This window comes from Schistocerca piceifrons, chromosome X, assembly GCF_021461385.2.
Source record: "Schistocerca piceifrons isolate TAMUIC-IGC-003096 chromosome X, iqSchPice1.1, whole genome shotgun sequence".
Taxonomy (NCBI): Eukaryota; Metazoa; Arthropoda; class Insecta; order Orthoptera; family Acrididae; genus Schistocerca; species Schistocerca piceifrons.
This window is the reverse complement of record NC_060149.1, coordinates 207,577,304-207,592,092: the sequence shown is the minus strand read 5'-3', so window position 1 is coordinate 207,592,092 and position 14,789 is coordinate 207,577,304.

Genomic DNA, 14,789 nt, shown 5'->3' with positions numbered 1-14,789 from the left:
TTGGTCAGCGCTCGGGAGAATCTACAGAGAGGGAGAATATTCCGTGGTTTCGAGAATACGATTCGCCTTCTGCATTTACGAGGGAGAGGAGCTGAACTTTGCTGGGAAGCCACCAGTGGAGAGAAAAAGGTCGTCTGTTCTGAGCACCCATGTTTCACGGTCGCTCAGTATCAGCTCTTGTTGGTACAGATGGACTTGCTGTCCTTGCTCTCAGTAGATTTCATAGTTAGAACGGTTAGGCACAGTATTGTTGCGAACTTATACGATTCCGCACTTCGCCTCCAGGTAGGGAGTCGTTGTTGTGTATGCAGCGTTCAGTGATTGAGAGCACTTCTTCTATCTATACTCACGTAGAGACGTTATCTGAGTTCCGTCCTTGTAGCTGGGAGTTCGCGTTTCTTGTCAGTAGAACACAGAGAGAAGAAGACAGTATTACATTATAATAGTCAGAGGACCGCCTTCTGCCATCCCAGTATTTCGAAGAGTTTTTATTTTGTGGCTGGAGTTATTCCATCGTCGCAGACGTGTACGAGAACCATCACTCTGACGCACCGGATGCAGTACATATGGTGATATTGCTAATTGCTTTGGCTGTTTAGGGTTATAAAGCTAAACAGCTGTGACCACGTAAGTTTTATTTCCACAAAGGTTGCACGCCACTGTTGATCATTTTTGAAAGTTTTGTCTTCTAGTGTTTGGTATGTAGAGATGTCACTCACCTCGTGTTATTTATATTAGATCGCGTAGCCATAAAAAGGGGCAGATTTCGGCAATTGATCAATGATATTAGTTAGGAAATTCATTTGTATCTCTTGTAGCTGCACCACCGTTTAAGATAGGAAAGTTAGATTCGGTGCAATATTTATGAGCGCACAAGTTACAGCGAGGCGCAGGCCTGTTGACAGTAAGTTATGCCGACCAGCGGTTGCGATGTAGAATGGACGACACAGGGCCGTCGAACCGCTGAAAAGAGTAAACGCAGCAGATTGCATGGCGCAAGTTACAGGCAGAAGGGGCCCACTGGCGCAACCTAGGTGTTATGATTACGTGACCTCGGAGCGGCGCGTTAGCAAAAGAGATGCACACAGCCACGTATAAATAGGCGCCGGTTTTCTAACGAGGGGGATTCAAGTGTGGCAGCTCTCCTGGACGCCAGGGCGTGTCACACCACTCGCTACACACAGCAGCAGATGGGGCGCCAGCGTTCCAGTCCATGGCGGGTCGCTGGTTCGACCCTCTGAGGCCAACATGGGGTCTGTAGCCAGCCAGTGGCGGACCAGTCGATAGCTCGCTACTGCGGGCAGACTTGTTGGCTCCCAACACACGCCGGAGGCATCCTTAGGTGAGGGCTGCAGATTTGACTGTCGGATTACAGGTGCTTGTTGTCGCCGCGATTTTAACCACGACGGCGAAGAAGCACGCAGCAGGCTGCCCTGCAGCTCCCAGTGAGTGGCACTGAGGCAATGGAGATGAAGGCCACTGAGTTGGCTGCCGGCGCATCCTGAAATCGTCGAAACTCCGTGGCGGTACACGGCCGGCCGGCACGCTGCAGTATGTTGCACCGGTCATTGAGGTAGCGCTTCCGCGCCAAGCAAAGTGGCGTCCTCGGCATTGCGGGACCCTGTGACGTAGACACAGAGGAATGCAGCACTGTACCTGGGAATAATAAAACTCTTGAAGATCACGGCTGAATTTTAATACGGCGCATCCTGACAGTTTCCATCATCGTCCTACGTTCCTCAACCACACACCAACACCTACATTTGGCAGTGACGGCTATACTCTTTATGTCCATTGGACATTGATATACAAAAATTTGTAATATATATAATGAGTTTTAATCTACAATAGATGTATAAGCAGAAACAGCATTTATCATTTTGTAGTTACTAGTTCCCTTAATCATTCATTTATGTTTATGGTATAATTTATATGTTAAAGAGCAAGAAGGAGGAGATAATATCACCATTAGGAGATCCTAAGATCTGCTTCAGGGGGTAGTCAGACAGGGCCATATTTTCATTTTCACATTCAGTATTTTCCGTTGCGCACATTCATTTTTACACCCACCTGGAGTAGTATATTGGATGGTTTTATGAGCACTTATAGTAATATTTAATATATATTTTGAAATACCGCTGGTATATTTTGAGGTAAAATTAGCATATGAACACAATAGACTGTAAGGTCTGAACCTGGTTATACATATAAGGAATGTGATAAAGATTTTTGTACCTCTGGAAAGGCAAAGAAGTACTTCAAACATACATTTTTTCTACTGGACTGAATGGAAGCAGTGAAGCAGTCAAGCAGAAAGTTTTCCTTGCTGAAAATGAAAACAGGAACCTTTCTTTCAGTTAACGACACAGATGTCATACCGAAGGATAAAGTTGCGAAAGACACTAAAGGAAACAACCACATTGAAGCACCAAAGAAACTGGTATAGGCATGTGAATTCCTATACGGAGATATGTAAATGGGCAGAATACGGGACTGCTGTTGGCAATGCCTATATAAGAAAACAAGTGTCTGGTGCAGCTGTTAGATCGGTTACTGCTGCTACAATTGTTATCATGATTTAAATGAGTTTGAATGTGGTATTATAGTCAGCGTATGATCGATGGGATACAGCATCTCCGAGGTAGCGAAGAGTGGCAATTTTCCCGTATGCCTGTTTCATGAGTGTACCGTGAGTGTCAGGAATCTCGTAAAACATCAAATCTCCGACATCGCTGCAGCCGGAGAATGATCCTGCAAGAAAGGGACCAACGACTACTGAAGAGACTCGTTCAACGTGGCAGAAATGCAACCTTTCTGCAAATTGCTGCAGATTTCAATGCTGGGCCATCACCAAGCGTCAAGGTGCGAATCATTCAACGAAACATCATCGATATGGGCTTTCAGAGCCGAAGGCCCACACGTGTACACTTGATGACTGTGTGACACAAAACCTTACACCTCGGCTAGGCCCTTCACCACTGACAGTGGGCTGTTGATGACTGGAAACATGTTGCCTGGTCGGACGAATCTAGTTTCAAATTGTATCAAGCGGATGGACGTGTACGGTTGTGGAGACAACCTCATGAACCCATGTACCCTGCATGTCAACAGGGGACTGTTCAAGCTGGAGGAGGCTCTGTAATGGTGTGGGGTGTGTGCAGATTGAGTCATATGGAACTCTTGATACGTCTAGATATGGCTCTGACAGGTGACATGTACGTAAGCACCTGTCTGTTCACCTGCATCCATTCATATCCATTGTGCATTGCGACGGACTTGGGCAATTCCAGCAGGACAATGCATCATCCCACACGTCCAGAATCGCTACAGCGTTGCTCCAGGAATACTCTTCTGAGTTTAAACACTTCCGCTAGCCACCAAACTCCTCAGTCATGAACTTTGTTTAGCATATCTGGAATGCCTTGCAACGTGCTGTTCAGAAGAGATCTCCACACCCTCGTACTCTAACTGATTTATGGACAATCCGGCAGTGTTCATGGCGTCAATTCGCTCCAGAACTACTTGAGACATTAGGCGAGTCCATGCCACGTCGTGTTGCGACACTTCTGCGTGCTCGCGGGAGCCCTACACGATATTAGATGGGTGTACCAGGCTCTTTGGCTCTTCAGTGTAGAATTGTTTCTAGTATGATATAGTCAGAGAAAATACTTAACATGAACCAATAAAGAACAGGTAAATCCAAATACAATAATATTCTCTTCCTTACTGCCTCTCGAATATTTTCTGCGTGTATCGTGTAAAAGACGTGTATTCAGGGCATACAAAAGCTCTTTTTCTAGTTAATATTATTTGGATTCTAAGGATACCATTCGTTACACTAACCCAATTTCTCTATATTAGTCTTCAGAGAAATGAGCAATATAGAATATGCCTTCACCGTGTTCTTCAGATTGCACATCTGAAACATTTATCTCAATTAATCAGACTCCGAATAACTGGAAAATTAAGTCCTGTGTTTTTCTGTTTTTCTTTTTCAAGAACACAAATTTCTCCTCTATGTACTTTGATTCTGCTACAGTTTTCTTCTTTTTAATTTATTTCAAACATTCGCTTTAGCTACTTAACAAATTCAAAAACTTCTGATTCTACTGGAGCCGTTGGCTCTTTTTGTGGCTTGCTAATTGTGGGAGCTGGCCAGATACCGTTAGGAGTCAGATTTACTCGGTTGTTTACATCTTGTATGTTAAACTGTTTGTGCTTGTAATGTCATTGTCTCTAATTTCATACCCGTTACGTTTGAAAAGTCCGGTATTCCAGAGACCGTTTATAGCATTTCCCATTGTTACTGCTCTCCAGTAGGCTGCTCCAAATAACCTCGTAATCAAAAATGAATTTGCTACTTGACCTGCGTTATTTGCCCACCCGGTTGCTTCTTGGGGATAATACGTTTCAAATGGTTCCACGAATTCCTCCCAAGAATCTGCATTTTATCCGTGGAATGGGATGATGTGGTCACAGTTTTCTCTTGCTTTTTCTGCCACAAAAATGTGATATGATGTGCATCAAGTGTTATCACAACAGAATCTTCACCAGCTACTGGGTGTCAAGCTGAAGTTATCCTAAAACGAGATAGCGTGTCCTAATGTACGATACTGTCGCGTATTAGGATACTCATGGTATCACATATTAGTAATTAGGCATATTGCACTAGAAACCCACCCTCATAAATACACGTGGGGTCGCTTTTGCTTACCGTCCCTAGGAGTAACCGTAAAATGCACTTCACATGACCCCTGCTAGCTCCGAAGCAAACAACAACATTGCATGCTACACAATCCTCGTGATGTCCTAGCACAACAAATCACTACCTCTCCTAACATTAACAATGGTTCTTCTAAGGACCCAAGACCTAGAGATTTTGGACACAGAACTAGAAATTTATAGATTGACATAGAGAGAATTAGCTGATCTAAATGCCAATATTTATCAAAACTGTACCTGTGAAATAATGTCAACGTTATCGCTATCCAAGAAACGAATGTAAGTGACGTAGACCAGCTCAAGACAAGGGGTAAAATACTAGGGTACGACCTCTTCGGCGCAACCTACTACCCAACGTACAGGATCGCCTCACATGTACAAAATACGATAGCGAATGCTTTCTTAATCTCAAAAGGGACCTGAAACCATATCCATGAAGTTATTATAAAAATGGGAGATTGACATATCGTAAATATAACCTCCAGTAGTTTAATGCCTATCTCAAGTCCTTCACACATACACACCCACCAAGCTATGTATATGGGCAACGTAAACAGCCACCACAAACAGTGAAAGTATAGCTCCTACGACTCCTCTAGAGAAGTTTTAATTTATGAGCAGAAGAACACTATCTCCACCTACTTTTTGGTACTAACGACCAATCCATATTTTGATCAGCTGTATGGTGGCAAGAGTACAATCCGGATCTATGTTTTGTATCTTCAAACGATAACCTCCAGACGTTAGCAATTACGCGGGGAGTTCTGCTAAGTCACAGTCAGCACCGCCCAGTAACACTGCAAGCAGCCCAGCACATCCCACTGGTAAAGTCCATTCCGCGCCTATGCTGGAACTTTCAGAAAGCAGACTGGTCCGACTTCTCCAAAAACCTTCACAATATCACGGGATGGATTCCTCCCTTGAGCAATATTTATGGAAGTTTTGTGGGTGCATTATTAAGCACAGCAAGACGTTTATTCCTAGAGGACACCGGAAGGAGTACATTCATGGATGGTCTGAGGTCAGTGAGAAACTTTATGTGGACTTCCTCTCAACTGGAGAACAAGAAATAGCAAATGAACTGCTGCATAGTCCTGATGCCACATGTCACCAGAAATGACTGGACACTGTTGGAAAACTTGACTTCAGTCAATCACAAATGCTTGGCTACTGCTACGTAACATGGGAGGTGCACATCGAATAACACGGAACAACGACCGCGTAAAACCTAATACAGTTGCTGCACATATCGTCTCAACATGTAAACCATCTATCTCCCCACCTCGCACCATTCAAGTGAAGCGAGAACTGAAAACCATGATGGCATAATGTTCACACTATAGTCCACATTCATTGCCATTCACTCATGAAGACATTTCAACTGCTTTACAAACCATTAAATCAGGTAAAGTTCCGGGTTTTGCTGGTACACACACAGAATTCCTTCTGTACTGTGGTAAATATGCAAAAAACATGGGTGGCTCAGTTTTCCTGCAGCATTCTCGAAACAGGATCCATTCTACGACTTGTGGAACAGATGACGATCATTAGTATCTTAAAACCAGATAAACCCAACAACAAATCTCAAAGTTATCGTGCTATTGTCCTTCTGAGTATGATACAAAAATTATTCGAGAAGCTGCGTCATAACAAAACCCGTATCAAGATACTTGGAATGATTCCTGTTGACCAGGCCGGCTTCTGACCAAACCATAGACGTGCGGGACAAATACTTTAATTGGCAACTTACATAGAAGCTGCATTCCAGAACAACCAAAGATCTCTGCTATACTTATTGATCTGTCTGCAGCTTTTAAAAAATGGTTCAAATGGCTCTGAGCACTATGGGACTTAACTTCTGATGTCATCAGTCCCCTAGAACTTAGAACTACTTGAACCTAACTAACCTAAGGAAATCACACACATCCATGCCCGAGGCAGGATTCGAACCTGCGACCATAGCGGTCGCGCGGTTCCAGACTGTAGCGCCTAGAATCGCTCTGCCACCCCGGCCGGCTGCAGCTTTTAGTAGCGTGTGGATGTAGGGTACCGTCTATCAGCTGCTCCATGTAAAACCTTGCAGAAGAATAGCACAACTTCTTAACAATTTGTTGACTGACAGACCATCCAGGTAATTACAGGCAACACCACTAGCGACCGAAAGACCCTCAACAATGGCCTACCTCAAGGCTCAGTCCTAGCTTGTATAATGCGGACATGTCAGCTACTTAGTTCAGAAAGTTTGGTTGTGCTGAGGACTGGGTGACAGAAACACAGCACAAACAGATCGAGGCCACCGAATATACAGGGTGGTCCATTGATCGTGACCGGGCCAAATATCTCACGAAATAAGCGTCAAACGAAAAAACTACAAAGAACGAAACTTGTCTAGCTTGAAGGGGGAAACCAGATGGCGCTTAGGTTGGCCTGCTAGATGGCGCTGCCATAGGTCAAACGGATATCAACTGCGTTTTTTTTAAATAGGAACCCCCATTTTTTATTATTATTCGTGTAGTACGTAAATAGTATGAACGTCTTAGTTGGACCACTTTTTTCGCTTTGCGATAGATGGCGTTGTAATAGTCACAAACTTATAAGTACGTGGTATCACGTAACTTTTCGCCAGTGCGGACGGTATTTGCTTCGTGTTACATTACCCGAGTTAAAATGGGCCGTTTACCAATTGCGGAAAAGGTCGATATCGTGTTCATGTATGGCTATTGCGATAAAAATGCCTAACGGGCAATTAATGTCAGGAAAACTTCAATTTCTTGTATTATATTTAATCAAAACAAGCAAAGTGCGAAATATTCTTCAAATTCGTAAATAAACTTATTCCGCCTCTAACTGCCATTCTGGCTGCTTCTATACAAAAGCATACTCATACAGACATACGTCACCTGAATCGTGGTTGCAACATAACTTTCCTACTGTTCGTTTGTACAAGGTTTTACGTAAAATGAAAAATTAAATTTTAACGTATGTCCCACATACACTCTCAATCATTCTCACGCTGCGAGCTAACATCGCAAAGATATTCGGGCTCACAGGCGGTTCCCCTTCGTCGAAATGTCTTGGCTCAAACTCGTCTAGGGGTTGAACCGCACGTGTCGCATTACACGCTCTAAATTAAGATACTTGTGACCCTTTGGTCAAATTGACTGGCGGATGGCAAGTTTGTGAAATACAGAGATAACATAACATATAATAACAGTAATAATAATATCGAGAACTAAATTAATGACACATAAATGATGTAGGCCACACAGTTGCGGTTTGGTTAGAATAATGTTTATTCAGAAAGCAAACTAATAACGAAAGTGGTCGTATTTAGAGCTACTGTTACACTCGAGTGCATATCCATTTGACACAGTTCGATCATTTACAATCTCATAGCCAATTACAAGCCCAATACTCCACCTCATTAACTATCCTTTCTTTCAGGAGTGCTAGTTCTGCAAGGTTCGCAGGAGAGCTTCTGTAAAGTTTGGAAGGTAGGAGACGAGATACTGGCAGAAGTAAAGCTGTGAGGACGGGACGTGAGTCGTGCTTGGGTAGCTCAGTTGGTAGAGAACTTGCCCGCGAAAGGCAAAGGTCCCGAATTCGAGTCTCGGTCCGGCACACAGTTTTAATCTGCCAGGAAGTTTCATATCAGCGCACACTCCGCTGCAGAGTGAAAATATCATTCTGGAACTATGCGAAAAGTCAGAGTTCACACCAGGCGCGTGGCTTCTCACCGCTCAGAGACTAAGTCCCGCGATTCCACACAACGCGAAATTTTCTAATTCGTTTCACTTCCTAGCTGCCTAAAGACCAACTGTCCGCTTACGCGTCTCCATCCGAACTGTCCCCTTTGGTATCTCGACCAGAATTGCCCTCTGTCCGTCCACGACCGCGTTTCCCGCGCGCCGAACGCTCACCTGGCTAGTGCAATTCCCTTTCCTGAAGCCGTCCATCTGATTGGCTACAGCTTATTCTACATTACTTTACATTTTAACATATTTAAATAATCAAAGCTTGACCACTTTCACGTTCTAAATGAAGTAACAATAATATCCGTTACATAATAAACGTTAAATTCTTTCACATGAGACCAATAAAATATCCTTCTTCACTTTTAATGTCACCACCAGCAGCCTTGCACCAATGTGCTTTCTGATAAATAAATGAAGAACGAAAGTAGCTATTAAGCACTAAACTTTACAACAAATATTCTATTACCAAATGATTCAAATAGGCGTCATGCCGTCACCGATCAATGTGTTTTGTGCGGAGAAAATGATGATCTGATGCTTAACTGGAAATACTGATAAATTAAATTTACTATATCTTTTAAACCAATAAAGTTACAGAGTTAGTATTTACAACGTTTGTTATTTTAATGATGCGCTTCTATATGAAACGTCGATCGTTAAGATCGACCAAAGCGTTCAGATTTAGGCCTTTGTTACAAAACTTGTTAATTTCACTTTAATAGTAAATCCTAAACTATTATAGATATGATGAATTTCTTATTGGGATCATCATGAAAATTTGTGGAGGATGGCAGATAAAATTACTGTGGCCTGATTCCCTGCACTACTACAGAATTAACTAGTTTTTATAAATGTTTCCTTTTATGGCCGATCTTAGGTGCGCCATATTTAACACTGCTATGTTTCCTTGGCCACAAAAGCCTTCTACTGGGTTTACCTATGACATAGGTTCTCGTCTGTCTCACTCGCACACTTCAGCGCTTAGGCCTCAATAGACAATAGTGGCGTGTGATTTTCCCCATCTCGTGGTGAATCTGCGCCCTTTGTGGCATCAGGTCCTGGACGATAGGGCTCGTTTCACAATTCCTGGCAACGATATCCTTTTTTTATCAAATTTCGCTCTTAACTGTAACCGCCAACTTAAATGATAGAGAAATGCTCGTTGACTCACGACGCACTCACACAACAAAATATAATCAAATAATAATTTTGACTAATTTTTGTACTACGTAATGCAAAGTTTTAATAAGAAAATTCTAATTAATTGATTTTTATGCACTGACAACTTTGTAATGGCTTCAAATGATAACGAAAGTCTATCTGTTATTGTTCATAGCTTGGTTTTAAAAAACAAGCCTAGGTTTTAGGACTTTTAGGTAATTCTCTTTATCTCCGGAACTATAATAAATAAAAATCTGAAATCTTGACAGCATCATTCCATTAATAACAAAAGGCTTTTTACCAAATTTTAACAAAATCGGACAATAACTAAAATGGATTATTTAGATTCGTAGAGGGAATGAATCTTCGTATCGACTGAATGTTACACTATGCAGTTCTCACTGCAGGCAACGTCAGCTGTGCTGTCAGCAGAGTGAAAAAAAAAAAAGCCATCCTGCAGCCACCGTACTAGACGGCTGCATGCCTTACTGCAACGGATGTTATCTTGTAATAACTTTCTGCGTTACAAGTTCCTCCCTCCTACATTTGAAATATAAGCATCGTAAAAGAAAAGAAAATGCTAGAAGGCTGATTAATGTAAAATCAATTACTCCTCGAAAGAATAACATTCTCTCAATCCCATAAAACGAATACCCTTAAAACAATTTGGATGAATTTTGTTTAAAATTTTGTGAGATTTTCATACAGCTTTCGTTAGGTCTTACTTCAATAGTTCTCTTGAAGACTACAAATAACATGCACCAGAGTTGTACTCATCAAGATAAGAGCAGTTACGACCGAAAGGCCATTGCTACAAACCACGACGAGAATATAAAATTATTGTTCAGACAGTGGAACCGAACTCTGATTCGCTGGTATGTTAACATGTTGCTGCTAAAATCCAACATAGGCATTAAGGCGATGAATGTGCTACTACAATTTGTGACGTGGCTGCACACGTCAAGAATGTCCTCTGTGGTACCTAGCCATTTTTCGTGGGAACAGTTTTGTTTTGTCGGCCGTATCGAGTAGAGTTGTTCATCGTGGAAGAGACCCTATAATTCCGGACGTACTTTAATGCTGTCACCAGCACCAAACTTAGTATCCAGCCAGTATGACAAGGAACGGAAACTCAGAGTGGAGCCGGCCGAAGTGGCCGTGCGGTTAAAGGCGCTGCAGTCTGGAACCGCGAGACCGCTACGGTCGCAGGTTCGAATCCTGCCTCGGGCATGGATGTTTGTGATGTCTTTAGGTTAGTTAGGTTTAACTAGTTCTAGGTTATAGAGGACTAATGACCTCAGCAGTTGAGTCCCATAGTGCTCAGAGCCATTTTTTCTGAGAGTGGAAAAGCAAAATCAGAAATGCTGAACTCTGATTTCAAATGTTCCTTTCCAGAAGAAGAGGCAGGAATACTGCTCTACTTTAACTATGGCACTACTACAAAGATAGATGATGACGGCGACAAACAAATGGATTCACTAAAGCTGTACAAGGACGCACGCCCCAATAGAATCACTGTCAGATTCTATACAGAACCTGTCGCTAAGTTAGTCCTTCTTTGACAATAACACACCATAGTTTTCTCGGAGTAAAACTGCCCATTAGTTGTAAGAAAGCGCAAGGCACACCATTTGCAAGATGGGTAGCAGACGTTATTCACAAAACTACCGTCCAGACTCATTTTTGTCCATCTGCTGATGAGTCTTGGAACATATTCTGAGCTAAAATGAAATGAGGTACATCGAACAGAATGATTTTCTCCGAGTCTTTCAGTGCGGATTACGAAAACATCGGTCATGCGAAATACAGGGTGGTTACAATTAAACTTTCGTTACTTGAGCCAGTGTAGACGAATAATTATTTGTCGTACGGGTACCGAACTTCATAGGAATGATGTTCAGACTGTGCGCTGCAGTCTTTGCGTTGTTAGTAGTGTTGGTGTCATGATTGCCGCTTAGGCCCCGGTACTGGTACGTCGACATAGGGTTGAAACACAGGCATAAGTGTGCAGTACAGCTGCAGACAGTCAGCGTGGGCCTGGACGAGATGAGCGTGGCTTTATTCGTAAAGCTGTTTTATCAAAACAACAGTAATAGTGCTGCTGCCCTTCGCGAATATCGACACATTAAAGGAATACGTAGAGGTCCTCTTCCCGTACCGGGACTGAAGAACATTATTCGGAAGTTCGAAGTAACTGGCGATTTGGGAATTGCTTCTGGGAGAGCAATATTTTCCAAGCATTCAAAAAATGTTCAAATGAGTGTGAAATCTTGTGGGACTTAACTGCTGCTAAGTTCATCAGTCCCTAAGCTTACACACTACTTAACCTAAATTATCCTAAGGACAAACACACATATACCCATGCCCGAGGGACTCGAACCTCCGCCGGGATCAGCCGCACAGTCCATGACTGCAGCGCCTGAGACCGCTCGGCTAATCCCGCGCGGCTCCAAGCATTCGATTCGATACATAATACAATATTATTGGCATGTCTTTCCGGTTTATTTATTTTTTTAAACTTCTTTTTCAATCATTTGATTAGGTACGTAACTTCTCAGTTCAGTTGCCTGACTTGTTTCATCGTAATGTTTGGATTGGTGTAGTTTATGTTGTTATATCTGGTGCAAACGTACCAGGTGTACCGATATGAAATGAGCGTTTTTTTATGCAAATGAAACACTAATTTTGAATCGAAAAGTAAAAGCATTTTATTCAAAGTACTGACCATTGCTTTCTATTTGTTTTGACCACCTTTCTGGCAATTTGTGGACACCACGCGGATAGAAATGTTCGTCTTTTGAAGCGAACCAGACACCCAGTCCCATTGATGAAAACAAATGGTAGTCGGAAGGGGCCAAGTCTGGTGAATACGGCGGGTGGGGTAGCAGCTCCCAGCCAAGTGTTTTGATTGTATTCTGAACCAGTTTTGCTTTGTGTGCAGGTGCATTGCCGTGTAAAAAAATTACTTTGCCATGTCTTCTGGCCCATTCTGGTCTTTTTTTGATCAATGCATAGTTCAAATTGATCATTTGTTTTCTGTAGCGATTAGCATTCATAGTATCACCGGGTTTTAGAAGCTCATGATACACGACACCTTTCTGATCCCACCAAACACAGAACATTGTCTTCTTGCCGAATCGATCTGGTTTTGCAGTCGATGTTGATGGTTCACCCGGATTAACCCACGATTTTTCCCGTTTAGGATACTTAAAATAAATCCCTTTTTGATCGCCAGTAACAATTCGATGCAAAATTGATTTTCTTTCATGTCTTTGAGGCAAAATTTGACAAATGGTTTTTCGGTTTTCCATCCGTCTTTCATTCAATTCATGTGGCAACCATTTTCCACACTTTTGGATCTTCCCATAGCTTTCAAACGGTCAGAAATTGTTTGTTGAGCAACAATTAGCATTGCTGCCATTTGCTTCTGACTCAAAGTATCATCTTCATCCAATATTGCTTGCAATTCGGCGTCTTCGAACTTTTTTGGTGGTCTTCCAAGTTCTTCATTTCTTACATCAAAATCATTATTTCTGAATCGTTGAAACCATCTTTTGCATGTGGCTTCTGACAGAGCATGATCACCATATGCCTCGACAAGCATTCGATGCGACTCTGCAGCACTTTTTTTCAAATGAAAACAAAAAATTAATGCTTTTCGCAGATCATCACTTTATGGTACAAAATTCGACATTGTTAACACAATGAAAACATATGATGTTGTTTGTTCCGTGACTTGACGTATACTAAATATCTTTGACAGCATATCAACCAACCATAAAAAAATTAAGGCTCGTTCACAACAAATGTTCCCTATCGACAAATTTGTGTCTTAACGCTCATTTCATACCGGTACACTAGGTAAGGCAACATATCTTTCCGTTTCCTCTACCTTTTCTTAATTTGACAAGTTGGTTAATTAAAAAGATACAGTTTTTTTCTGCGTAAGTCCGGTGTCACTTTTACAAATTTAAATTTAATGGAAGGAGTCCGATTCCTTGCCTAGCTGCTGTTTCTGTTGTGAAATGGTAGGCAAGCTCTCACAACCACTTAACTTGTTCTTATGATTGGGATACGTGAAGGGGTTTGTTACATTAAACTTCTTTATGCCAGTACTTGGAATAATGACAGTTTTTGTTTTATTATTGTAGATGCACATATTTTTTTAGCCTCCAAATATTTCAACGTTTACCCGTCACCATCAAACAATTTATGTGGGTAGTTAATTGATCTAGACAGCGTCTACTTTTATTTTATCTACTACCTACTGTGGTACACTTTTGTAAGTAATTATTACCCAACTATCCCATATTATTGTTGCTGAACAGCAGTCGATGCCTTAATAGCCAGACAGGGACCGAACCTTTATTAGACTCGCGTAAATAGAGGAGTATAGTTAGAAAGTAGGGCGCGCTGCGGCGCCGGTGGCGTATTTCACGGTTTGGGGTTCATTGTGAGGAGGCTCGTAACCGCGACAAAGTGAGCGCATCCCGGACAATGAGAGCTGATAACACGGCGTGGGCCTTTAACCTGGCCTCTGATATTGTGCTCGCCGGCTTAGGGCCGGGCCAATACCGCACCCAATAACAGCCCCCTGACTTACGCGCGCGCACGCACACACGGACGCACGCCCGCCCCCGCCGCCCTCACCAGATGCCTGCCGCCATATTGCGTGCGGCGGCCCGGGCTGCAGGGCTGCGATTGTCTGCTCCGGCTCCGGCGCACAGCGCGCTGGCTTTCATCAGGTCTGATGACCGTTCGTTCACCGTAAACTCAGTCGTAATTCAGAAGAAACGACGCTAAGTAGACACTGGCGACAGAGAATCGACGGCGGGCGTAGTGCCTGTTTTCGGACGCGGATGTTATTTGATATTACGTGGCGGTATAGCTGTGGCTGTTCGCTAACAGAGACTGTTGCAGTAAACAACAAACTTTTTATACCAGTCGACCAGTATTACTCCTTCAACACTGACCTCCTCCTTTCCTAGTTTTAGTGCGGGTTTGGGACGGGGACGCATAGTAACCTCAGGTTTTTCGCAGTAATGTCTCCAAAAAGGTGAATAAATATTCTGTCAGATCCTGATAAAATTCCAAAGTGGTGTAAAGGTTGGCAGTTCATTTAAATGTTCAGAAATTAAAACTGAGCACGTG